Source organism: Ranitomeya variabilis, chromosome 2, assembly GCF_051348905.1.
Source record: "Ranitomeya variabilis isolate aRanVar5 chromosome 2, aRanVar5.hap1, whole genome shotgun sequence".
NCBI lineage: Eukaryota > Metazoa > Chordata > Amphibia > Anura > Dendrobatidae > Ranitomeya > Ranitomeya variabilis.
In genome coordinates, this window is record NC_135233.1 from 600,951,400 (window position 1) to 600,967,267 (window position 15,868).

A 15,868-nucleotide genomic window follows, 5' to 3' on the forward strand; every position below is an offset into this window, starting at 1 on the left:
ATCATTCATTTTTTACAATCCGGGCACTTTCCTTGATTTGTGTGCTGCAAAATCACTAATGATGTCACTAAAGTCCAATTCACGCAGTAGATCTGACCTTGTCAACCCTTGAAGCCCTGAAAGGGCGCTAAAGATTAAAATATGTACATATGTATGTATATTGTTGAAATTTGGGCTGTCTATATCAAAGACTGCTATATGTCAGAGGCTTCTGCTGGGCTGTATATGTATGAGAGGCTATTGCTGGGCTGTATATATATGAGGGGCTTCTGCTGGGCTGTATATATATGAGGGGCTTCTGCTGAGCTGTATATATATATGAGGGGCTTCTGCTGGGCTGTATATGTATATATATGAGGGGCTTCTGCTGGGCTGTATATATATGAGGGGCTTCTGCTGAGCTGTATATATATATGAGGGGCTGCTGCTGGGCTGTATATGTATATATATGAGGGGCTTCTGCTGGGCTGTATATACTGTATATGAGGGGCTTCTGCTGGGCTGTATATATATATATATATATATATATATATATATATATATATATATATAAGGGGCTTCTTCTGGGCTGTATATATATATATATATACACTCACCGGCCACTTTATTAGGTACACCTGTCCAACTTCTTGTTAACACTTAATTTCTAATCAGCCAATCACATGGCGGCAACTCAGTGCATTTAGGCATGTAGACATGGTCAAGACAATCTCCTGCAGTTCAAACCGAGCATCAGTATGGGGAAGAAAGGTGATTTGAGTGCCTTTGAACGTGGCATGGTTGTTGGTGCCAGAAGGGCTGGTCTGAGTATTTCAGAAACTGCTGATCTACTGGGATTTTCAGGCACAACCATCTCTAGGGTTTACAGAGAATGGTCCGAAAAAGAAAAAAAATCCAGTGAGCGGCAGTTCTGTGGGCGGAAATGCCTTGTTGATGCCAGAGGTCAGAGGAGAATGGGCAGACTGGTTCGAGCTGATAGAAAGGCAACAGTGACTCAAATCGCCACCCGTTACAACAAAGGTAGGCCTAAGAGCATCTCTGAACGCACAGTGCGTCGAACTTTGAGGCAGATGGGCTACAGCAGCAGAAGACCACACCGGGTACCACTCCTTTCAGCTAAGAACAGGAAACTGAGGCTACAATTTGTACAAGCTCATCGAAATTGGACAGTAGAAGATTGGAAAAACGTTGCTTGGTCTGATGAGTCTCGATTTCTGCTGCGACATTCGGATGGTAGGGTCAGAATTTGGCGTAAACAACATGAAAGCATGGATCCATCCTGCCTTGTATGGAGCATCTTTGGGATGTGCAGCCGACAAATCTGCGGCAACTGTGTGATGCCATCATGTCAATATGGACCAAAATCTCTGAGGAATGCTTCCAGCACCTTGTTGAATCTATGCCACGAAGAATTGAGGCAGTTCTGAAGGCAAAAGGGGGTCCAACCCGTTACTAGCATGGTGTACCTAATAAAGTGGCCGGTGAGTGTATATATATATATACAGTATATATATATATATATATATACATATATATATATATATATATATATATATATATATATATATATATATATATATATATATAAGGGGCTGCTGCCGGGCTTTATACAGTGCCTACAAGTAGTATTCAACCCCCTGCAGATTTAGCAGGTTTACACATTTGGAATTAACTTGGCATTGTGACATTTGGACTGTAGATCAGCCTGGAAGTGTGAAATGCACTGCAGCAAAAAAGAATGTTATTTCTTTGTTTCTTTTTTTTTTAAATTGTGTAAAGTCTTTTCAGAGGGTCATTTATTATTCAACCCCTCAACCCACCTGAATTCTGTTTGGTTCCCCTAAAGTATTAAGAAGTAGTTCAGGCACAAAGAACAATGAGCTTCACATGTTTGGATTAATTATCTCTTTTTCCAGCCTTTTCTGACTATTTAAGACCCTCCCCAAACTTGTGAACAGCACTCATACATGGTCAACATGGGAAAGACAAAGGAGCATTCCAAGGCCATCAGAGACAAGATCGTGGAGGGTCACAAGGCTAGCAAGGGGTACAAAACCCTTTCCAAGGAGTTGGGCCTACCTGTCTCCACTGTTGGGAGCATCATCCGGAAGTGGAAGGCTTATGGAACTACTGTTAGCCTTCCATGGCCTGGACAGCCTTTGAAAGTTTCCTCCCGTGCCGAGGCCAGGCTTGTCCGAAGAGTCAAGGCTAACCCAAGGACAACAAGGAAGGAGCTCCGGGAAGATCTCATGGCAGTGGGGACATTGGTTTCAGTCAATACCATAAGTAACGTACTCCACCACAATGGTCTCCATTCCAGACGAGCCCGTAAGGTACCTTTACTTTCAAAGCGTCATGTCAAGGCTTGTCTACAGTTTGCTCATGATCACTTGGAGGACTCTGAGACTGACTGGTTCAAGGTTCTCTGGTCTGATGAGACCAAGATCGAGATCTTTGGTGCCAACCACACACGTGACGTTTGGAGACTGGATGGCACTGCATACGACCCCAAGAATACCATCCCTACAGTCAAGCATGGTGGTGGCAGCATCATGCTGTGGGGCTGTTTCTCAGCCAAGGGGCCTGGCCATCTGGTCCGCATCCATGGGAAGATGGATAGCACGGCCTACCTGGAGATTTTGGCCAAGAACCTCCGCTCCTCCATCAAGGATCTTAAGATGGGTCGTCAGTTCATCTTCCAACAAGACAACGACCCAAAGCACACAGCCAAGAAAACCAAGGCCTGGTTCAAGAGACAAAAAATCAAGGTGTTGCAGTGGCCTAGTCAGTCTCCTGACCTTAACCCAATTGAAAACTTGTGGAAGGAGCTCAAGATTAAAGTCCACATGAGACACTCAAAGAACCTAGATAACTTGGAGAAGATCTGCATGGAGGAGTGGGCCAAGATAACTCCAGAGACCTGTGCCGGCCTGATCAGGTCTTAGAAAAGACGATTATTAGCTGTAATTGCAAACAAAGGTTATTCCACAAAATATTACACCTAGGGGTTGAATAATAATTGACCCACACTTTTATGTTTAAAATTTATAAAAATTTAACTGAGCAACAAAACTTTTTGGTTTGTAAGATTTATGCATCTGTTAATAAATCCTGCTCTTGTTTGAAGTTTGAAGGCTCTAACTTATTTGCATCTTATTAAACCTGCTAAATCTGCAGGGGGTTGAATACTACTTTTAGGCACTGTATATCAGAGGCTGTTTACCTGTATATATCAAAGGCTGTTGCTGTGCTGGCTGTATATGTATGAGAGGCTTCTGCTGGGCTGTATATATATGAGGGGCTTTTGCTGAGCTGTATATCTATATATATAATTGTCTAAGGGGTACTTCCGTCTTTCTGTCGGCAACTTCCGTCACGGATATTCATTCGCTGATTGGTCTCGCCAGCTGCCTGTCATGGCTGCCGCGACCAATCAGCAACGGGCACAGTCCGATTAGTCCCTCCCTACTCCCCTGCAGTCACTGCCCGGCGCCCGCTCCATACTCCCTGCAGTCACGACTCACACAGGGTTAATGCCAGCGGTAACAGACCGCGTTATGCCGCAACGTCATCAAACCCTCGGACCGGAAGCTGCCGCCTGAACCGAACACAGGCGACAGAACTACAAGGGGCCCCTCGGAAGGTGAGTATATGTTTATTTTTTATTTTTTAACCTGTGACATACGTGGCTGGGCAATATACTATGTGGCTGGGCAATATACTACGTGGCTCTGTGCTATATACTACGTGGCTCTGTGCTGTATACTACGTCACTGGGCAATATACTACGTAGCTCTGTGCTGTATACTACGTCACTAGGCAATATACTACGTGGCTCTGCTGTATACTACGTAACTGGCCAATATACTACGTCACTGGGCAATATACTATGTAGCTGTGCAATATACTACGTAACTGGGCAATATACTACGTCACTGGGCAATATACTACGTCACTGGACAATAGACTACGTGGACATGCATATTCTAGAATACCCGATGCGTTAGAATCGGGCCACCATCTAGTATATATATATGAGGGGCTTCTGCTGAGCTGTATATATATATATATATATATATATATATATATATATATATACATATACTGTATATATATATATATATATATGAGGGGCTTCTACTGGGCTGTATATGTATGAGAGGCTTCTGCTGGGCTGTATATATATGAGGGGCTTCTGCTGAGCTGTATATGTATGAGATGCCTCTGCTGGGCTGTATATATGTGAGGGGCTTCTGCTGGGCTGTATACGTATGAGAGGCTTCTGCTGGGCTGTATATGTATGAGAAGCTTCTGCTGGGCTGTGTATATATGAAGGGCTTCTGCTGGGCTCTATATGTCAGAGGCTTCTGCTGGGCTGTATATATATGAGGGGCTTCTGCTGGGCTGTATACGTATGAGAGGCTTCTGCTGGGCTGTATATGTATGAGAAGCTTCTGCTGGGCTGTATAAATATGATGGGCTTTTGCTGGGCTCTATATGTCAGAGGCTTCTGCTGGGCTCTATATGTATGAGAGGCTTCTGCTGGGCTGTATATGTATGAGAGGCTTCTGCTGGGCTGGATATATATGAAAGGCTTCTGCTGGGCTGTACATCTATGAGAGGCTTCTGCAGGGCTGTACATATATGTGAGGGGCTTCCGCTGGGTTCTATATGTCAGAGGCTTCTGCTGGGCTGTATATGTATGAGAGGCTTCTGCTGGGCTGTATAAATATGATGGGCTTTTGCTGGGCTCTATATGTCAGAGGCTTCTGCTGGGCTCTATATGTATGAGAGGCTTCTGCTGGGCTGTATATGTATGAGAGGCTTCTGCTGGGCTGTATATGTCAGAAGCTTCTGCTGGGCTCTATATGTCAGAGGCTTCTGCTGGGCTATATATATATATGAGAGGCTTCTGCTGGGCTGTATATGTATGAGAGGCTTCTGCTGGGCTGTATATGTATGAGAGGCTTCTGCTGGGCTGGATATATATGAAAGGCTTCTGCTGGGCTGTATATCTATGAGAGGCTTCTGCAGGGCTGTACATATATGTGAGAGGGCTTCCGCTGGGTTCTATATGTCAGAGGCTTCTGCTGGGCTGTATATGTATGAGAGGCTTCTGCTGGGCTGTATATGTATGAGAGGCTTCTGCTGGGCTGTATATATATGAGGGGCTTCTGCTGGGCTGTATATATATGAGGGGCTTCTGCTGAGCTGTATATATATGAGGGGCTTCTGCTGGGCTCTATATGTCAGAGGCTTCTGCTGGGCTCTATATGTCAGAGGCTTCTGCTGGGCTCTATATGTATGAGAGGCTTCTGCTGGGCTCTATATGTATGAGAGGCTTCTGCTGGGCTCTATATGTATGAGAGGCTTCTGCTGGGCTGTATATGTATGAGAGGCTTCTGCTGGGCTGTATATGTCAGAAGCTTCTGCTGGGCTCTATATGTCAGAGGCTTCTGCTGGGCTCTATATGTATGAGAGGCTTCTGCTGGGCTGTATATGTATGAGAGGCTTCTGCTGGGCTGTATATGTCAGAAGCTTCTGCTGGGCTCTATATGTCAGAGGCTTCTGCTGGGCTATATATATATATATATATGAGAGGCTTCTGCTGGGGGGCTGTATATGTATGAGAGGCTTCTGCTGGGCTGTATATGTATGAGAGGCTTCTGCTGGGCTGTATATATATGAGGGGCTTCTGCTGGGCTGTACATATATGTGAAGGGCTTCCGCTGGGTTCTATATGTCAGAGGCTTCTTCTGGGCTGTATATGTATGAGAGGCTTCTGCTGGGCTGTACATATATGTGAAGGGCTTCCGCTGGGTTCTATATGTCAGAGGCTTCTGCTGGGCTGTATATGTATGAGAGGCTTCTGCTGGGCTGTATATATATGAGGGGCTTCTGCTGGGCTGTAAATATATGAGGGGCTTCTGCTGGGCTGTATATATATGAGGGGCTTCTGCTGGGCTGTATATATATATGAGCGGTTTCTGCTGGGCTGTATATATATGAGGGGCTGCTGCCGGGCTTTATATATCAGAGGCTGTTGCTGTGTTGGCTGTATATGTATGAGAGGCTTCTGCTGGGCTGTATATATATGAGGGGCTTCTGCTGAGCTGTATGTATATATATATACAAGAGGGGCTGCTGCTGGGCTGTATATATTAGAAGCTGCTGTTGGGCTGTATATATATATGAGGGGCTGCTGCCGGGCTGTATAAATCAGAGGCTGTTGCTGTGCTGGCTGTATATAGAATAGAGGCTGAGGGGCTGTATAAAGTGTATACACAGCACTATACTGTAGACAGGTCCACACTGTGTACATACAGTTTACACAGACACACTGTAATGCAGGATATAGTGTGGACCTGTATATACAGTATGGTACTGTGTAGGACAGGAGCTGCAAGAAAGATATACACACACACACACACACAGATCATAGTCACCCACCGCGACACTGTGAAGACTGACCCACTTCACTCTGGATCTTCAGTGACTGAAGATCCAGAGTGAAGTCCTGCCGCGCCCCGCGGTGGAGAATCCTCTTCTCGCGCCTACATTGTGGCTCCGCCTCCTTCCTCGAAGGTAGCTGAACAAACTCAACTGATCTAATCCGAGGGAGCGATCATACAGCTGAATGGGAAGCGCCTAGAAGCTTCTGTTGGGATCGGAGAAGGCTGCCGCATGCCATAAGCTAAGCATTAGGTACAGGGAGGGTACTAAGGAAGTCTGGCTAGGCTAGCCAGGTCAGTGGATGCTGACTCAGGTCAGGTGCCATGACTCTGCCGCTCTGCGCCAGCCACTGAGATGTAGGACCGTAGCCAGGTCCCTACACTTTCAATAGTTTCTCTTTTGTTAAATGTTCCTTATCATGGTTCACAGCAAAGAGATGTGTATTTTACATGTTTTGAGATATTTATCCCTATATTGGTGGGATGCCCCTGCTTGGTGGGTGGCCCGGGCCCCTTGGGCCCACCCCTAAATCCGGGCCTGGTCTTCATATAGTTCCAGGACACTGTTTGATGGGGGTCTTCATATAATTCCAAGATGCTGAGTTATAGAATGCTGTTTGATGGGGTCTTCGCACAGTTAAAAGATGATGAGATACAAGATTTAGTTTGGTGGGGTCTTCACACCTCCAAGATGCTGAGATGTGAGATTCTGTTTGGTGGAGTCTTCACACCTCCAAGATGCTAATATGCATGATGCTGTTTGGTGGGGTCTTCACTACTCCAAGATGCTGCTGAGTTGTGATATGCTGTTTGGTGGGGTCTTCACACCTCCAAGATACTGAGATGTGAGATTGAGAAGTTGTTTGGTGGGGTCTTCACAGCTCCAAGATGATGAGATATGAGATGCTGTTTGATGGAGTCTTCACAGCTCCAAGATGCTAACATATGAGATGCTGTTTGGTGGGGTCTTCACACAGCTCCAAGATGCTGAGATATGAGATGCTGTTTGGGGTCTTCACAGCTCCAAGATGCTGAGACATGAGATGCTGTTTGGAGGGGTCTTCACACAGCTCCAAGATACTGAGATACGGGATTCTGTTTGGTGGGCTCTTCTCATTATAGCCATTATATGTGTCTTGGAAGGTAAAAGATTCATTTCCAATCAAGGTCAATCTGAGAGATGCCCGGACGGGCAGTGAGGACCCGTGGTGATCTGGGCAATCATGCAATATACTTATCAAGCTAAGGGTAAGTTCACCAAGAGGCGCATCTTTCTGGAAATTGTCCCTCACCACAGCGGACCTCCGACTTTGCATGTCACAGGCGGCACAGGGATGGAGAAATCTGCTGGACCATTTCAGAATCTCAGGCAAACAGCTCCTTATATCTCAGATTCTCAGAAATTGGAAAGCATGAGGAAGACGGATTGGTGCCCAACCGATGGCTCCTCCGGAGCAGAAATCACAGTGTCAGTTTAGGACGTCTGACTGCAAATAAACCTCTGAATTTAATTCCGTTGCTTATAGGTGTTTTTTTTTTTTACTTAAATGCACATATTTGGGGCTAAAAATACTTTTTGCAATTGGGTCTCTTTCAATATTTAGCACCTTTTGGCTTTTACGGGCTCTTTGTTTCCCGGCACATGTAATTGTGATGTGGTCTCTGGTCATATATCAGCTGGTAGGAGCTCAGAAAAGACAGATAAAAGAGTTACCAACCCCCTAGAAAGAGCTCACTGATGGATTCTCAGTTAACTCATTCTGCAGCCAGCAATAGATAGTATAACATAGAGACTATAAAAGGCAAACGGTGCAACATTTTTAATGAAACCCTATTACAAAAATGCTTTTTTACCCCAATTACATGCAGAGAAAAAAACATGAACCCAAAGGTGGACAACTCCTTTGAAAGGGAACAATCAGGCTCATCGGATACTTTTATCTCAGCTGCTGGAAGCATTGCATGGTGCAGAGGGTGCAGGTGCGGCTCCTGTCTCCATCCCCGGTGCATTTATTATAATATATGCCGCTCTCCAGATCCGGGAAATGTTTATTTTGCTACGACTAACTGGCGGTGACCTTTACATGATGCTAAACACCCGAGAGCGCGGCAATCCATTGTGTACGCCTTGTCACCTGCATTCTCCGTCTCCGCACCGCCCGGTGGAGCATTACTGCGCTGCCAGCCGGTTCAGATAAAGCTGCACTACATCAGGCCCATTGTAATGACAAATGACACACCCAGGTCTGCTGCATCAGACAATCTCAGGCTGTCAATCCAGGAATTTACTCAAATCGGCATATTTGGAGTCGGGAAAGAAAACTGTCCTGTTATTCATTATCAACATTGAAATAGAATATTTGGACTAGACCTACATATGAAAACTCAACTCTGCTACATGTGACAGACTCAATTCTGGTCCATCTTACACCTGAAAAGTGAAAACTCCGCTCTAATACATCTTAAAAACTCAGCTCTGCTCGCTACTTAATGAGACAAACTCAGCTCTGCTCACTATTAAATGTGACAAATATTGCCCTGCTCGCTACTTAATGAGACAAACTCGGCTCTGCTCTCTACTTAATGAGACAAACTCAGCTCTGCTCAATATATAAAATGTGACAAATCTTGCTCTGCTCTCTACTTAATGAGACAAACTCAGCTCTGCTCGCTACTTAATGAGACAAACTCAGCTCTGCTCACTATTAAATGTGACAAATCTTGCTCTGCTCTCTACTTAATGAGACAAACTCGGCTCTGCTATATCTTACAAAATCAACCCCACTACACCTATGAACTCAACGCTATTAAATGTGACAAACCTTGCTCTGCCACATTTTGCAAAGTCAATTCATCTACATGTGACAAAGGCAGCCTTACTACGGATTTGATACTCAACTCATCTACATGTGACAAACTCAACCCTGCTACATGTAAAACTCTAAAACTCAACTCTACTGCATCTTACAAACTCAACTCTACTACACCTGAAAGTCAACACTACTTAATGAGACAAACTCAGCTCAGCTATATCTTACAAAATCAATCCTGCTACACCAAAAGACTTACCTGTAACTGTAAAAAATTGCAAACTTTGCTCTGTCACTTTTTTCCAAACTCAACTCATCTACATGTGACAAACTCAACTCTATTACTTCTTGCAAACTCAGCCCTACTGCATCTAAAATTCTACTGCATGTGACAAACTCAACTCAACTATACCTAAAACACAACACTACTCAACGAGACAAATTCAACTCTACTACATCTTACAAACTCAGCCCCACTCCACCTAAAACTCAGTTCAACTACATGTGGCAAACTCAACTTTACTACATCTAAAACTCAACTCTACTGCACCTGAAAGTTAATACTACTCAATGAGACAAACTCAACTCTGCTACATCTTACAAATCAATCCTACTACACCAAAACACCATAACTCTATAAAATGTGACAAACTTTGCTCTGCCACATTTTGTTAACTCACTTCTACTACATATTTGACTCTAGGACACCTAAAACTCGACTCTGTTATATCTTAAAAAAATCAACCTTCCCTCACCCTAATGTGACAAACTCAGCTCTGGCAAGTTTTACATTAATTTCCACTAAACCTAAACGTAAACTTTACTAAATGAGACAAATTCAACTCTGCCATGTCTTACAAAACAAACCAAACCCTACCATACCTACGAACTCAACTTTATTAAATGTGACAAACTTTGCTCTGACATATTTTACAAACTCAACTCATCTACATCTTGCAAACGCGGCCCTACTACACCTAGAATCTAACTCTGCTACAACTTACAATCTCAGATCTACTACGCCTAAAACTCAATTCTGCTACATACTCATTTCTGCTAGATCTTAAAAAAATCCACCTTCTTGCACCTAAGCATTCAATTGTAATAAATGTGACAAACAAAGCTCTGCCGCATTTTACACTCATCTCCACTGCACCTAAAACTCTACTAAATGAGGCAAATTCAACTCTGCTATATCTTATAAGCCTAGCAATAAACTCAACTCCACTAAATGTGAAAAACTTGTTAGATTTTACAAGCCCAATGACACCTAAAAAGTAATTTAATTCAAGACTGCACTATGTGACAAATATAGCTCTGACAGACCCAACTTTACTACTTCAGACAAATCCAGCTCAGCTACACCTGTTTAAATATCTCGAAAATTGTGCAGTTTGCTCTCTGATTTATAAAAAAGAATTTACAAGTGAAGAAGAAATATCAGAACAAAAATAATCCTCAGGTTACCTAATTAACCTTCCGACATTGCGGCATCACCTTCCCGTCACCAGAGATGTGTGAAAATCACTGAGAAGTGAAGCAAGTTTTCAGGCCTGCGGAAAGTTCTTAGGGTTCATACAATTAGGTCTGACATTTCTAGAACTGAATCCTTTCCAAATGGCTGCAGAAAATCATTGGCCGAAAATATTTCTAGGGATGTGCAATTAGAAGCGGCCACCGTTACTCCTCTGCATGACCCAACGATCGGTCTGGTGTTATGATTTATTACTACAGAGGTAGCAGAGCTGAATGTATCGCTCAGTACAACTCACCGATCATAGTTTTATATAGGGCCACAAATAAATCTACCAACATGGAGCACAAAAAAGTGCAACTCTGTTGTCTGTGGTCAATTTCAATGGAAGAAGTAATTTAAGCAGGGGTGTAACCAAAAGCTACAATGCAAAATCTGCAGAAGGGCCAATAATCAGAGTAGAACAGGTTACAATGAGGCCTTATAAGTACTAGTTCCCCATTATCGGGGGTCTCAAATATGCCCTATAGGCTAGAACATCAGATTCTGTGACCAGTTTCAGTGGAAGAGAGTAACTTAAGCAGGGGTATAACCGGAAGCTGCAATGCAAAATCTGTACCAGGGCCCGTAATTGGAGCAAAGCAGCTGACAAGGGCCCTATAAGTTCCCCAATATCAGAGGTCTCAAATAAGGCTTACAGGGTACAAAATTAGAGTCTGTGGCCAGTTTCAAAGGAAGTGACTAACTTAAGCAGGGGTGTAAACCTAATTCTACCATTTAAAAATGTGCACTAGTGTTCATTATGGGAGATGTACTAAGACCTTTATGTACTACAGCTTCTGCAGCCCATGCAGTTCTGCCCCTGAGGTTCCTGGACAACTGAATGAAGCTGATATAAGATAAAATATAAACAGATATACAGTACAGACCAAAAGTTTGGACACACCTTCTCATTTAAAGATTTTTCTGTATTTTCATGACTATGAAAATTGTACATTCACACTGAAGGCATCAAAACTATGAATTAACACATGTGGAGTTATATACTTAACAAAAAAGTGTGAAACAACAGGAATTATGTCTTATATTCTAGGTTTTTCAAAGTTCAATCTTTAAATGAGAAGGTGTGTTCAAACTTTTGGTCTGTACTGTATATGTGTCATATTGTAAGTATACAATACTCTATGACTTAATAGCATTAGTGCCCTTTTTATCTGGCTGATGGTACTAAGACCTGGATGTACTACAGCTTCTGAAATCCATGTAGTTCCACCCCTAAGATTCCTCGACAACTGAAAGAAGCTAATATAAGATAACATATGAAAATACATAAGTGTCATATTGGTACGTATTCAATATCCTATGACTTAATAGCATTAGTGCCCCTTTTATTTGGCCACTGGGACTAAGACCTGGATCCATTATAGCTTCTGCAAACCACGTAGTTCCGCCCCTGAGGTTCCTGGACAACTGAAAGAAGCTGATATAAAATATAAACATACATATGTGCCATATTACTAAGTGTGCAATATCCAAAGACTTAATAGCATTAGTGCCCCTTTTATTAGGCCTCCGGTACTAAGACCTGGAAGCACTGCAGCTGCTGCAACCCATGTAGTTCCGCCCCTGAGGTTCCTGGACAACTGAAGGGAGCCAATATAAGACAAAATATAAACATACGTGTCATATTGTAAGTATACAGTATCCTATGACTTAATAGTATTAGTGCCCATTTTACTTGGTTGCTGGTACTAAGACCTGGATGCACTACAGCTGCTGCAACCCATTTAGTTCCGCCCCTGAGGTTCCTGGACAACTGAAAGAAGCCATTAAACAATGAAATATAAACAAACATATGTGCCATGTTTGAAAAACAGCCCAAGACCGCTGCGCTGTAGGCGGCAGTGTCACCATTTATGACAGAACTCCACCTGATGGAGCTGAGCCTCCAGTATATGGAGATTGCTGTTATTTGTCAGGTTTGTCTCATATCATCGGTTTGTTCTGCATGTAAATCAATTCGCTCAAGACGGATTGATGAAAAGAAAATAAGAATACTTGAGACTCGGCGGCAGAGAGTGTAATTTGGCGCAACTATAACAAATCAGCTGCTCAGTAAAATGAAATATTTCACATCTTATTTCAGAGGGATTATTGCAATCACCATTAAGAACAGGCGGCCGCAATTAACGGCAAATATTTGTTTTGGTCGTTTCTGTGTAAAAAAAAAAAAATCACAGTAAACATATTTGATTTCAATCAGTGGATTAAGGTGGGAAACAAAGGGGCATAAAGTGGGCGCCATGCTCCATCGTACCCATAATCAAGGCATCCTGCTGCCGCCAATCAGCCATAGCCTTGTGCATCACAAATGACTTGATTTGTGTTTTATGGCAACACAGAAGACGCGACTGTCCGGGAAGGTAATGGGAAACGTCTATGCCTCTGGTAAAGGCACATCTTACAATATCTGCAAGATCTGCTCTGTCACCCTTTATGTGACTGCTGCGATTAATCTACAATAATTTAAAGGATTTTTTTATATATACTTTTTTACTATTGTTTCTAATTATTATTATCTTTATTATTTATTTTTTGTGTATATTCTATATTTTTGGAGAAGTAACATATTCATATATGAGATATAAAAGACAATAGGTAGTAGTAGCAATCCTGTAAATTTTCAGGTCTGCTAAATCTCATCCGTAGGGTCATTCTCACTCCAACCAAGAAAAAATGTTTGATTATTCTGATCAGACTCTGATCCGTTTTTCCTGAAGGTGGAGAGAAAAAAAAACAGGATTCTCCACCTTTTTAATCAGTCAGTCCCTGAAAATTGGATCGCACTTAGATGCCATCCGAGTGCTGTCCGTTATTTTACATTGACCCATAGACTAGTGTTGCTGATTGTGATCCATCACTGGGATCAAAATTGGACGTTTCGCATTTCTTTGTGCAGACCTCTCGGTCTGAGGAAAAAAAAAAATCCACACATTCCCACAGAATAACACGGGTACGAGTGCTATCCGTGAAAACCATAGAGTTGTGTAACTACACTTTGTCTGAGAGGTGGATCTTTTACTTATTAAGCAGCTGCATTATGAATTCTGCTTTTTGCTATCATGTATTTATGTACAGAACAGCCATATTCATGATGGGTATAAATAAACAAACACTCCAGCAAGCCCCTAGAGACCATGGGAGATCACATACTTGTGTACAATCATGGACAAAAGTTTTCAGACTTGGTTTTACAAAGTTTGCAGTTTTAGTGTTTTTAGATCTTTGTAGTCGGATGTTTCTGTGATTACTAAAGTACAATTAAAAGCATTTCATTGTTTTGTTTTAAACATCTTTTTATTGAGTTTAACTTATAAAACAATCAAAAAGTAGCGGTGATGAGATATCCATGTGATAAGATTCACAGTAATTGAAGTAGTCAGTTCTTCTTAGAAGAACAATATCATTGGTAAAATAGTTGGTTATACAAACAGGTGAAACATAGTAAAACATGTGATAAAAACGGTTCACAGCAAAGTGAAGTAAACTAGTGACTACTCTGAAGTTAGAATGAATAGGTCACCAATATAACTTTACCATAACAGATAACAGAACAGAATAGAAAGAGGGGGAAAGAAAGATGGGGGAAGCAAGATTTAGGATTAACCCCTAAAATGGGGATAGTAGCCGGCATATGAGGAAGTAAAAACGAGAGAGGTGATATAGTAAATCAGAGTGAATATTTTTGATTTGTAGTGGAGTCTAAGAATCCAGAGGATCATTAAGTGTTAATGATGGTCAGATATTCATTACTAGATCTAAAAGATTTCCAGGGAGCCCATGTTATATAGAATCTGTCTTGTGAGAAATATGTGTGTGCAGATATTTCCTCTATATAATATAACTGATCCACTTTATTGACCCAATCTGAGAGGCTCGGGCAGTTTTTAGTCAACCAGTGAGCTGGGATTAGAAGTTTAGCTGCCGAAAGAAATGCCGGTAGAGATTTATTTTTAAATTTCGAATTGTCTCCTTTCCAATTCAGGAAAATGAGTGTCAGAGACGGAGGCTGTAGTAATTTGCAGATATTAGTTGTATATTTCAACACTTCCTTCCAGAAGATTTGTATTGTTTCACAAGACCACCACATATACAGGAAAGTTCCAGTATTTTTAGAGCATCTCCAGCAGGTTGATGTGGATTTAGGGTACCATAGGTGAGATAACGATGGGGTGGTATCCCAACCACGGATATAAACTCATTGAGTGGGGTTGTGTTGACTATAATTGCTTGATATATTTTGGTCAGAACCTTCTTTGGTGGATTCCTGTGGACTAATAGTTTCTCAAAACCCGTCAGTTCCCTATAAAGGTTGCCGATTTTGAAGTAGTGTTTTATGGCATTTTTGAGTCTATTATAATGAAGAAAGCTTAGTTGAAGTTGGGGGAATTTTGATTGTAATTCCATTAATGGGAGCAAAGTGCCGTCAATCATTATACCTTCTAAATTGTCTCTGATCTTGTATAGGGGGTCTGAAATAGGTGACATATAATCTTTCTGGTAGAGCTCTGGTAAATCTGCTACTCTAACTAGCGGGGAGGGCAGAGGCATCAGCAACTGTGAGTATCTTGACCAAGTTCGAATGTTCTTGGATATTGCGTTTGAGATTTTAATTTTGAGAATAAATTCCTTAGAAGCATGGAGTATAGCATGTATAGGTACTGGTATTGTAGTGTCCGCTACTTGTGTCTAGAGCTTATGGGCATCTCCTCTCCACCAATCAATTATTAAAGATAATGTCGCCGCATCGTGGTACTTTTGAGGGTCTGGGGCCCCCATTCCCCCCCTAGATCTGGGAAGTGATAGCGTTGCATAGTTGATTCTGGGCCTAGAGTCTCTCCAAATATACCTCCCAAACATCGAACGCACCCTTGGAAAGAATGTGTTGGGAACGGCTATTGGTAACATTCTGGAAATATAGCGGAATTTAGGGAGTATAAAACCTTTCAAAAGATTCTTCCTTCCTATCCACGAGACATAAGGGGCTCTCCACTTAAAAGCATTTCATACATTTTTTAAATGCTTATTAAGAAAATACATCAAGTTTTTGCAAAGACTCAATATTTACAGTG

At 42.2% G+C, this 15,868-nt stretch overlaps 1 protein-coding gene and 1 long non-coding RNA gene across 2 annotated transcripts in view; one reads left to right on the top strand and one right to left on the bottom strand.

Moving 5' to 3' along the window:
• Positions 1–1,739, bottom strand: part of LOC143807260 (uncharacterized) — a 561,821-nt gene extending 560,082 nt beyond the window's left edge. Inside the window, exon 1 of the long non-coding RNA XR_013221686.1 lies at positions 1,612–1,739. This is a non-coding gene — a long non-coding RNA (uncharacterized LOC143807260). The remainder of the gene's footprint in view (positions 1–1,611) is intronic.
• CDH13 (cadherin 13) overlaps positions 1–15,868 on the top strand; it is a 916,091-nt gene that overhangs the window by 75,037 nt on the left and 825,186 nt on the right. The window lies entirely within an intron of this gene.